Raw genomic sequence first — 12,518 nt, 5'->3', positions numbered from 1 at the left:
TGTGCCTGAATTATGTGTGCTATTACTTTAATTTGCATTGTTAAATACTTTTTCTAAAACAAATAAATAAAAAACAATTTAAAAACGTTTATTAAACTTATTTTAATAATTTAATTTAATTATGTTTCGTAAAAATAATTTAAAATGTTTTATAAAATTATTTTAATTATTAAATTTTAATATTTTGATTTTTTAAACAATTAAAAAATGTTTTTTTTTTTAAAATTCGTACGCATTTTGCCAGGGGTTAACCCCTCACAGATCCCCTGTCAGCGTTTGATTTGATCTCTGAAAAGTGGTTCAGAACGCGTCAGAAAAGTTGCCAGGGGTTGTACCAGGGAATGGGCCCCACACAATTTGCCAGGAGCTAAAGCCCTGGCAGGGTCATTTGCGATGAGCAGATTTGCTGGGCTGGCAAAACTCCTGGCAAACGTCCATTTGCCAAGGATTTCTGCATTTTGCCAGGGCTTCTGCCCCTGGCAAAATGCAACATTTCTTGTAGTGATATAATCTGTAAGTACCTCTGTAAGTGTCCTTTGGGTCCGAAGGCCTGCCCGGACCCTGGTGGTGACCGGAGCCGAATCCACCTAAACTTTCTTCAACCAAGAAAAAAGGTTTTCTTCACTATTTTTTTTAAGTTTTATATATTATTTTCTTTTCTTTTTTCGAAAGTGCATAATTTTTTCTCCTTCAAAAAAAGAAAGTACATAATTTTTTTTACAATATCTTATAAATATTTAAAATTTTCCTATATGCAAAAACTTAATTTATTTACTATAAAATTAAAACTACTATGAATTTTAATTTACTTTTTTTACCAAGAATTTTAATTTAAAAATAATAAAATTAATTCTTAAAATAATTTAATATCTTACAAAATAAATGACAAAATTCCTGCCCTCATTTTTCGCAAAATTTTGAACTAAAATATAAATTTTGACTCAAATATGGGATGGAAATGACAATTTCGTTCCAATTTTGAGACAGAAACAACAATCTGTCTCAAATTTGAGACATAATTTCAATTCCGTCCAAAACAATTCAGATATATTTAATAAAATATTTGTGTCATAATAGCGCCGCAAATTCCGTCCCAATTTAACTATTTTGGGACGGAAAATAATTCCGTCCCGAAATTCCGTCTCCGTTTGATGTTTTCTTGTAGTGAAAAGGGAGAAGAGAGAACGTAAATGTAAAAGAGTGGTGGAAGTGAAGTGTTTATAAGAGATAATCTTTATTACTATTATTTTTATTCTTATTATTATATTATTAAAGAAAAAGAGCAAACCAAAATCGCGGTCTCCTTTAAAAGAAGTGGACGACAATGAAATAGTTGGGAAATAATGAAAAGTTTTATTAGAGACGGAATTCAGAGACGGAAATTGTCAGAGACGGATAATTTCCGTCTCTAAGAAAAGTTTGACTATTTTAATAACTACTTGACCATTTGGAGACGGACACAGAGACGGAATACATTAGCCTCAGAGACGGAAAATTTTTGAGACTGAAATTTCCGTCTCTAAAACCGTCACAGATACATAAATTATAATTTCCGTCTCTCAATGTTTTTTTCCGTCTCCAATTCCATCTCTATTAGAGACAAACATAATTCCGTCTCTAAATTCCGTCGGTATTTCAACTTTTTTTAGTAGTGGTTAGCATTATTATGACTACCAAATAATATTTGGCATCTAGGCTGAGTCATTTATGTATATGTATTTTGTTAACTTTGAACTTTGAGTCATTTATGACTATATGCAATTTATAACACATTTATTTAGCATTATTTTTGTTTTGGTAGAATCCTTGATTTTGATTGCGATTTTTCTAACCTATATCGATTTTACATATGTCCTTGTGTAAAATCCTTCGATTTTGATTGCGATATTACGATTTGCGATTTTTCTATTCCCTTTCGACCTGAAGCAAAATCCCGATTTTGACAATCTTGATTTAGTCTAATCTTCACATTTTGTTGGTATTTATTTAAAGGGTGATAATTTGTAGAAAATCGATAATTTTGGGAAGATTTGAATGTTATATTGCAAACCATTTTCGGGTGAAAACTATTGTTGCCAAAATCTTTTGCGACGATTTTTTTTGTTTCAACAGCGAATAAAAGTTGACGGATGCAAATGTCCATTGGTATAGCTTTTAAGACCTATACCACAGGTTTCTATGCTTTTACCGACAGATTTTTGCCGTTGGTAAATGGCAAATTTCTTGTAGTGATCAGTCTAGGTATTTCAATTTGATATGTTCCATTTGCTGCCTTATGTACATAGACAAAGGGCAAATGAACCTATTGCTTAATTATATATTAAATTTGTATTCCAACAAATTTGTAGCAAAATTAAGAATTTTTGGTTTAGATTCAATGGCTTAGATTCATAAATTAATAAAGTGCAACCTACAGTGAACTTCCAATGAAAAAAAAATATGTTTTTAAATATTATAAAACATATTGAAATGAAACCGAGATTGATTTCTATGCACCTATAGAATAATTTTATATTTTTTACATATACATCCAATTAAATCACATCAAGTAGATATTTCTATGTTTCCTAAAAAAAATGTAGATGTCTATAAGCATTCTTTTATGTGGACAAGTAAATTAGTCAGTTACCATGAACAATCGTTGTTCTCTACCATTTGGATCAATAAATTACATAATGATCGAATGATAACACTTATTGATCAAATGACGGAAACAAGCTTGTGTGTTGGAAATTCTACCTTCATTGTGGTCCGCCCCTATTTGTCTAAGTGCGTTATTTGGGTTGTCTTCATTGCAGCATCCAACACCTTCACTGTGTTGGGTGTAGTGTTTTATAAAGTTTGGGCAGAATTATAAAAAAGCAGTGTGTTATAAAAGTATATTCTCTTGAGCCTTATCTTTATAGTCCAAATAAAAGACTAGAAAAAATGTTATAGTGTTATTAAGAAAACACTAAGACTTATTCATAAAGAAAAAGGTACGTACACCTTCACAATGTGAGATGTCGAACATAACTAAGAGTTGTTGCTTTTGTTCTACACTTTATGAAATGAGGTATCATAGATGGTGGCAAAGTAATTTGACCATAGAAAGTTACATCTTAACAATTATACATTCAAGTATTATGCATAAAATCAACACGCAATGTGCACTAGTAATTCATAGGAATCCGAATGCTTAATAACATTTAATCTTTATGATCCCAATTAAATTATGAAGTAGGCAGAATTCAGCAAAGAGACGAAAATAAAAAACGGATACAAATAATTCCACACAACAAAATTAAACAGAATTCACCACAAAAAATTATTTTAGTTTCTCAAGAAAACAAAAATCCACCTGATAGTGTGCATAAGAACAAGAAAATACTGAAAAATATTAATTTCCCAAGAAAAAAACGAGAGATTGTGTGACCTCACGATCATCCTTTCTGCTCTTAACATCCACAATTGAAACCGGGACATGTAGCAACAACAAAAACCGGAATCATAGAAAACATGATACCTAGAACCATTGTCTTCTGTGTTGCCGTCATATTTTCATACCACAACTGAAAAAAATCAAATATGAATTGCGAGTTAGAAAAAAGATAACCAATAAATAATTTTTTAAGCTCCAATAAAATCCGAACCAAAATTAACGTTCAAGAGTGAACAAATACCATCCCAATTAACCATGTCTAAAATAATAAGATTTCACACCATCTCATAAAATTTACTGACACTGTGATAGTGTAAGATATAGACATGCTTGTCATACAGCTGAATTGTATTTACAAAGCCAAATACTATTTTTTGTCCTTTAGGTTTGATAAAAATACCAGGTTAGACCTTTAAATTTTTTAAGTTTCAAATAGGTCCTTTAAAATGTTAATTTAATGCATCTATTTGAAGTTTTTAAGTTTTAAATAGATCCTTAAAAGGGTAACGGTGTATTAAATACACCTATTGTAACTCACATAAAACTAAAAAGTTGCATAGTGCATACCCACATGAATTGCATACATATTATAACATTCCATACAACTATGACATTTATCATTAGATTTAATGTCTGCTTCTGAAACTTTTTTGTTCCCTTATTAACCATATATCCATATTCGGGTCTTTGTTGCATTTGTCCAAAACCACATATTCTGATTAAAGAATACTTACAGGACAGTGAGGGTATACTAAGAGCTCAATATTCTCTTCCTTGTCAAGGATCTGTCAGAATGAATAAATATCAAATATAATTCGATATCTTAAGGATGAATAAATATCAAGTATACTAAGATATAACTGTTTTACCTCTTTAATATTTTCACTCTTAATATCCTTGACATCAAAAAGATTTCTAATCTCCTCTTGACGATTGACGCAATAGGTCATCTGTCTCCTCAATTTAGCTCTACACCATAAAAAATATATATTTCACTTTAATGGATGTCTTCATAGAAAATTGTAACACCCTCAATTCTTTTGCGATAAATAATTATACGAATTTAATGAATTAGCGTTCTATACTTCATTAGTTAAGATGGAAACAATGTTTTGTGAGTGGTGATCTGGTCAAATTAAGTGTGCAATAAAGGAGTTAAAAGGAAATCAAGAAGAACCAAAGCAAGATTGAGAATAGGTTGCTGCCACAATCTACCAGTGATTTGCAAAGATTATTGTTGTGAAAAGCTTTGTTCTATTTGATGGACATGGTAATCTGCTTCTATTGTTTGAATAATTTCAATGTATTAATCTTGTAATAAGAATTTAGAAATTGATGTTTTAATTGAAACATACCATTTCAGTTTTGAAAAGAAATAAAATAAATAAATAATTATATATATTGTAATACAACACACACACGTGAGAAAGAAAAAAATAATACTTAAATAATAATGATATTAAAACAACACACACATGACATATACACTTCCCATTCTTTTTCCTCTCTCCCGAAGCTTCCAGCTTCTTCTCGGTTCCACCTTTCCTCATTTTTTTCAGTTTTTCTTCTTTTCACAAACCACCAAATTCCATCACCAAATCAAACCCCATAAGAAAAATTGCACATATAATCAAAGCTATTTCATAGTACAAGTGATTTTGGATAAAGTTTTGGAGTTGGAGTTGGTGCTTCAAAGAAGGAGAGGAATACCTATCTCATAAAACTTGTCTATTGGGACTCTTTGAGGTATTTTTATCAACTTACAATTCAATTAGTGCTAATTTAGACATGATTAGTTTGTTTAGAAATTATTTAGAGGTTATAATATATACTATGAGGATTTTATGATTAATTATAATTAGTGAAGTTGTAGAATGAGTTTCTAATTCATAAGAAAATATTATTGATGCTCAGATATGACGTCGGACGCTTCAGGTGTTTCTTCAGGAGTGGTTAGAGAGCAAACTTAGTTGATTCGTCATAACTGTGAGTTGATAACGATCATTATCATATATTTTCATGACTAATATTATTGATATTTGATAAATTTTCTATGTTAAAGTGTTTTATAAAATGGGGAAAACACCTTTTGAATATTTTTCTTCTCATTTATATTTACGTTTAAGGTCATCAATATTAATATGGTCTCTATTTGAACGTATCCATGATTTATTAAGCAAAAGATTTGAAGTTGAGATTTGGTTGCATATACTGCAGCATAAGTTTTGAGATATTGAGAACAATGGTTTTGTGATATATATTCCTTTTGAAAATTATTTTGATATATTATTATAAACTCCATTTGGATTTTGATTTAGAATTTAATTGTGATTTATAAAGCAGTGGAATTGAATTTGATACTTGTGACTTATAAAGTAGTGGAATTGAATTGGAAATTTGACGGCATGTATTTTGGCATTATAGTTTTCCTATGTTGCAAAGCATGGTTTCGAGATATGTATTTTTGTTGAAATTTTGATATCACTTGATTTAAATTTGGATTTAGATTCAGTGATGATTTATAAAGTAGCGTACTTTCAATTGAGATTTGATGGTATATATTTTGACAAAGTTTCGTCGTATTATGAAATATAGTTTTAGACATGTGTTTTAAGAATGAAGTTTTGAAAATTACGGTTATAATGACGACGACCTAGGTGCACCTAGTAGTGATTTCAATTAGGTAGAATTACCCCATTAGATGGAATTTGGTGGTTTGTGAAAAGAAGAAAAACTGAAAAAAAAATTAGGAAAGGTGGAACCGAGAAGAAGCTGGAAGTTTCGGGAGAGAGGAAAAAGAATGGGAAGTGTATATGTCATGTGTGTGTTGTTTTAATATCATTATTATTTAAGTATTATTTTTTTTTTCTCACGTGTGTGTGTTGTATTACTATATATATAATTATTTATTTATTTTATTTCTTTTCAAAACTGAAATGGTATGTTTCATTGATTTGATATCCTAACAGTATTAAGAATTGTTTTCTGATTAAGGCGGAGAGCATGTGATTGATTTTACTCCCTCTTCTACACATAAGGGTTGTGTGTGAGAGAGAATATGTATCTAGAAATCTCTGCTACGAAAATCCCACAGAAACCCACCTCTCTCTTTCTCTCTATTTGAATGTTGTGGACTCACTCTTCCTTCGACGAGCCGTTCAAAAAACAGTAATATATTGGTTTACACATGCTCATCTTAATGAATGTGTTACTTACGTCAATTCTATCGTATGATAATGATGTAAGATGTCTTTAAGCCTATTTTCAATTTCTTTTGTGGGTTATCTTTGATTTTATTAGGTAATGTCAAACATGCATCAATGAAGCTTACCATTTGTTAAATTATACTATTATTATGAATTTTTTTGGTTTGAAAGGTTTGAAAATTTTCTGGCCAATGTGTATTTGGAAATACTATAGTTGAAGATTTTTTGGATATGAAAGAACATTTAAAATCTACCGACAGAAAAACTTGGCTCCTAGTACATTAATATTTTTCATTCTTTCTAAACTACTATGTCTTTTGTTATTTTGTAATCATAATAACATATATTATATATATTTTTAATTAGTAACTTTATAATGGAAAATATTACAAATTGAAGCAACTACACAACATCCTGAGTAAGGCGGAGAATATGTGATTGATTTTAAGAAGGGAGCCTGTGATTGATTTTAAGGCGGGGATTGTTTGATCAACTTTCAAATTAATATTCCGTCACTTTTTTATAATACTATGTTCTATTAGTAATATTTTTCATTATTTGCTCACTGGTGACTCACATTGTCTTTCTATTATATTACAGATAATCATTCTAAGGTTGAATCAAGCACTTCTTTATGTGTCAGTCATAGATTTTTGGTAATGTCTTTTTATGTTGAAGGACTAATAGTAGTACTTCTTAGGTTGAATCATCCTTTTTTAAGCCATGATTCACTTTATGTAGTGATTCTATTGCATATCAAGTAAGTGATTTTGTTTATCATGTCTTAGGTCTTGTTTTATGAGTATTATGCATTCGACACCCTTTATATCGTTGGACTATATTTGAGATGTCCATATTTTAAAAAAATTCTGTCAAAACTTCTGTGGATTTTCAATCTTAAAATTTAATATTGTGTTCGGTTTCTTATGTACAAAACTAAAGAAAAATGGGTTTGGGATAGACTAGCCAGGGAGGGGTAGTATAGTCTGTGCGCCGGTCACTATGTCAATTGGGTCTTGACAAAAACAAACTATATATAAACAATTTCGGGGGTGCTATTGTGTTTACCTAAACTTGCCATATAGACTCTTCACAGCTGCCTCTTCATCTTTTCCTCCAGAACAATTCTTGATAAAACTTTCCTGGATACGTTCCAGGAAAGCAAAGGGAACCGCAACTCCGACTGATTCGACAGCTACCACACAGTAAGCTACAAAAACATATTTTGAGTTAGTTCCAAACTATAGAAACACAAATACAAACATCACCATTAAAAAAAAAATCTACAATCAAGCTAACAATAAAACAATATCTAATTTACCATTTACATTTGGTAATACATTATATTATGAACTACCAATAGTTTTTTTTATACATCAATTTTCATTCTAAATCTAAATATCTATATAAAAAGAAACATCCATTTTATAAACAAACGATTTTCTTACTAAAATTTTAAATGTTGTTCTTTAACCTTATAACTAATGGAACAACTACACCGAGTATAAGTTGTGTAACACTGAGACATCATATTGAAGGTGTGTGTGACACTGACACGCACAAAACTTTGTAACGTTCAGCCATGTTAGTGTCTGAACCACTGACGCGACAAGATCATTGACACATGTAGTTATGTTCAATCACATTCACTTCTCTTTTTTTTTTTTATCAAAAATCTAACAAATTCAATTCGATTCTAATGACATACTCCTATGTATTACTTCATTTTACGCTTTTCACATCAAAACAATTCGATCATGAAAGTTAATGTAACCAAATCAAATCAAGCAACGTTGAATACAAATTCTAAATTCCTTCAACATTTTTCATAGCATTTTACAATTCGCAGATCAAATTTGTAACATCTAACAAACATTAAAATCAAAATAAAAAATGTAAATAAATAAACGAAACAAAGGGTTTAGAGTTACTGAATCCGCTATCATCAGTAAGGAAATTGAAAGTGTGACCACTGCAGTTGTAATAGATTTTATTGTATGAGGATGGAAGTTTCCTGAGACATTTTCAAGCAACATCACTGAAGTTGCCGGTGTAACTATGATTCTGGTGATCTGTCAAAATTACACTCCCACGTGCTACATAGCTGTACAACAATGATCTTTGTTCCATTTTGTTAGAGAGAGAGTGATTTAGAGAGAGGATGTTATGAAGAAGATGAAGGAATGAGGAACGTGACGGTGGTAAGGGTTCAATGGCAAAGTTAGAAGGAAGGATTCCTAATTTTCTTGTAAATACTAAAAAGACGGACAACCAATTAGAATTTTGTTGTTTTTATTAAATGAATTAATTTAGTTGAAATTAACAACAAAGAAAGAGAGATTCCTAATTATTCTGTAACAACCTGTCCCTCTCTTCAAAAATCTATTTACGTCGTGACAACTCAAAGAAAAAGAACTAGTTTATTGGAAATTAATCTTGACTAATTTAACTAAAAATTCCTCTATTTTTTTTTGGTCAGGTAGCCTAGTGGATAGAATTCACCTTTTTTTTTTGTCAGGTAGCCTAGTGGATAGAATTCACCTTATAAGGTGAATAAGTGGGGTGTCCGGGGTTCGAACCCCGACCCCTGCATATAATAATGCATTGTCCTACCAACTGAGCTATGCTCACGGGACTCCTTTATTTAATGATATATTGACTATGTTTTTTTACGTGGTCACGATGTGACATGACTTCATAGCAAAATCATAATTTCAATTCAAGTGATGTGTCTTTAGAGCATGACCACAATTCTAATCCAAGTGATAAGGCCTCAGAGTAGAAATGTAATTTCAATCAAAGTGATGTGGCTTCAGAACAGAACTATAATTCCAGTCAAAGTGACATGTAGTATCAGGGCAAAATTATAATTTTGATCAAAGTGATGTGGCTTGAGGGTAAAATTGTAATTTCAATGCAAGTAAAATGGTTGCAAAGAAGAATCGTAATTCCAATCCAAATGACATGCCGTCATGATAGAATCGTAACGCCAAACCAACTTACATGGCTACAAAGTAGAACCCTGGTTCTTATCCAAGCATGTGGCTTCACACCAGAACCGTAACTTCAAACCAAACGACGTAGCTATGAAGTACAATCCAAATTCCAATGCAAGTCATGTGGCTTCACATCGGAAATGTAAATTCTTGCGAGAAGTTTTGAGATCACGTTTATATGAGTAAGAATCGTACTAGACACTCCATGATTTACAGGTGTCACGCTCTGTACGCCAACGACAAACGCTAAACTTGTTGATTAAGTTATTAATTAAATTATTAGTCAAACCATTATAATAAAATTACTATCATTTTTTATGAGTAAGAATCGTACCAGACACTCCATGATTTACAGGTGTTACGCTAAGTAAGTCAACGATAAACGCTTAACTTATTATTAAAGTATTAGTCAGACCATTATAATAAATTATTATCAATTTATCATTATATGTGTGACAAGTTTTGCTATTATATAGTGCTGGTGAGAAGATTATAAATTATTATCATTATACTATTATATGGTTTCCTTTTCATCCGTTCATTCACATTCATATATGCTTCAACATTTCATGGGTCATTCTGTTTCCTTATGGAGCTCCGAATCCTAACCTTTTCCACTCTCTCCAACCCAATCGCCTCCATGTTCTCTCTCTCTCTCTCTCTCTTCCATCACTTCTCAATTGTTCCATTTTTTTCTTTATTATTTTTTTCTTCTGGGTTTCCATTTTTCACTTGCTATTTGATTCTTTTCGTTTCTCTCATTCTTGTAATTTTTTTTTTTTGGTTTGATGATTTTTTTGTGTTAACCATTCGGTTTCCGGTGAAGTGAATCAGTCCGGTAACAGGAGTTTGGCCGTCAGATAAGTATAACCGGACCAAGTGGGTTTATGATTCTACATAAGTAGGAAAAAAAAAAAGCTCTTTTTCACAGAAAATGGGGTTTTAAATTAATTTTATACTAAATTTTTTGATCCTCAACATCCTCATCCGAATAACCTAAATCCATGAACACCTGGTGTTCATCCTCCAACGGCAGATGTGGTCAGCCATCATACTTATTGAAGCATGAAAATCAATTTAAGCCTTTTATAATTGTTTGCAGAAAAATCATACTTAGCTAATGTGAGATGAATTTGGATAATGCCTAATGTGGCTTCTATTTTACAGGTGATATCTACTTCAACACTAGAGACTAATTTACTTACATTCTATGTACTGAACCACTTCTTATTTCATTTGACCCTCACAACCGCACAAAATAAGATGTTACATAGTGTCCCTCTTCTTCAATTTCTACATGGTTTACCTATCCTAATCTTTGGTTTACATTTTAGTGTAGTTTTCACTTTTTATAATTCAATGTAATATTTGAAACTTGTATGTTGATTTAGACTAATCTTCACATGTTGTTGGTATTTATTTGAAAGGTGATAATTTATAGAAAATCGATTATCTTGGGAAGATTTGAATGTTAGTTTACAAGTTGAAAGACATGTATATTATATCTTACTGTTCAAGTTCATATTTCGAATATTATCAAAACATGTATTAAGTTGACTTGTAACTTATTTTCTTTATTTTAAATAGGCTACAGATGCTTCTAGTGCCCCTAACAAAAGAATTCTCCAAGTCCCTACAATGATGAAGATGGAAATGACGAAGATTAGAAGTTTTTTTTTTTTATCTTGCATATGTTTTCGCTCATCTGTTTTGTTCTTTGCTGACATATAACTTGTTTTGATGCTATTATTATCTAATGTAATTAATATAAATACTGTTAGCTTGATATGTTTGTAACACTTCTTAGTTTGATAATATAAAGGAATATTTATTTTATTTTATTTTATTTTAAATATTGTGTGGTGGATTTGATAAAATATTGTAAAATTTTTATTATTAAAAAATATTTATTTTAAGAAAAATTTCAGTTGTAAAACAAGACACATATACCAACGGGCAAGGTGGTCCTATACCCACGGAATCAAGTGGCGCCTAAAGCTGTTAAATATGTGTAATTAGCTTTTGGTATAGCTTCGTAATTATCCGTTGGTCTTACTGTTGATATAACCTTTTGGGATGAATTTTTCTGTTTCAATAGCTAATAAAAGTTGACAGAAGCAAACGTACGTTGGTATAGCTTTCAAGACCTATACCACGGTTTTTAGAGCTTAACCAATTTCGTTCTTTCAGAAACCCTAGTTTTTTTAAACCCTAAAAGTGCCTCTTCTCTCTAAGCCTTCATCTGTAAGCAGCTATCACTGTGGGTGAAGGAAGTTGTTTGTATGGACTGAGTAGAGGTGTTTTCATAGAGCAGTACTTGTTATTACTCACTTAATGAGTTCGACTTCAAAGGATATGTGTTTCAAGAAGTAAACAGATGGATTCTTTTTTTAATATGTGACTAATGATTTAATCAAGATCCTTTCATAGGATTTATTCCGCTAAGGCGATTAAAATTTTAAAAAACACTTTTTAAAATCCCAACATTTCCTTCATGCACTTTTGGCGATGGATTGTAAGGGCGATTTCAACCAACGTTTAGTTGGTTAATTCAACCCTCTTATTTTAAAAAAATAAATAAAAAATTAACTGGTGAAAAATAAAATAGAATTTGAAAAGGTATCCACAATAGAATGAAATTAACTTAAGGGTGAAGATACTTAGACACTCCATTCCCCATTAAACATCTCTGGGTCCCACATTCCCATTCTCTAAAAATCTTTTCTCTTAACTAAATAGAAATTTGCCGTGGTCTTGAATGATTCAATGATTGTACATCTCTCATGCTTTTGCAATTTGACATGCATGTAAACTCTCTGATCATGTCTGGCAGCTGATTCAAATGCGAATTAGCATTTTAGTTCGAACTAGGTCAGCAACGGAGTTCGGAGGATC

General features: G+C 31.0%; 1 long non-coding RNA gene across 1 annotated transcript; it reads right to left on the bottom strand.

The window, feature by feature from the left end:
• Positions 1 to 3,248: 3,248 nt before the first annotated feature.
• Positions 3,249 to 8,779, bottom strand: LOC146916157 (uncharacterized). Its single transcript, XR_015014898.1, has 5 exons — positions 8,559 to 8,779; positions 7,696 to 7,837; positions 4,291 to 4,390; positions 4,156 to 4,206; positions 3,249 to 3,551 (listed from the first exon to the last, which is right to left on the bottom strand). It is a non-coding gene; the product is annotated as an uncharacterized LOC146916157 (long non-coding RNA).
• Between the last annotated feature and the right edge of the window lie 3,739 nt (positions 8,780 to 12,518).

The sequence above is a fragment of the Medicago sativa genome, chromosome 6 (genome assembly GCF_051527215.1).
Source record: "Medicago sativa cultivar Bolivia chromosome 6, Bolivia_mono, whole genome shotgun sequence".
Lineage (NCBI taxonomy): Eukaryota > Viridiplantae > Streptophyta > Magnoliopsida > Fabales > Fabaceae > Medicago > Medicago sativa.
The sequence above is the reverse complement of the archived record's forward strand: the minus strand, read 5'-3'. Positions and strand labels throughout refer to the sequence as shown.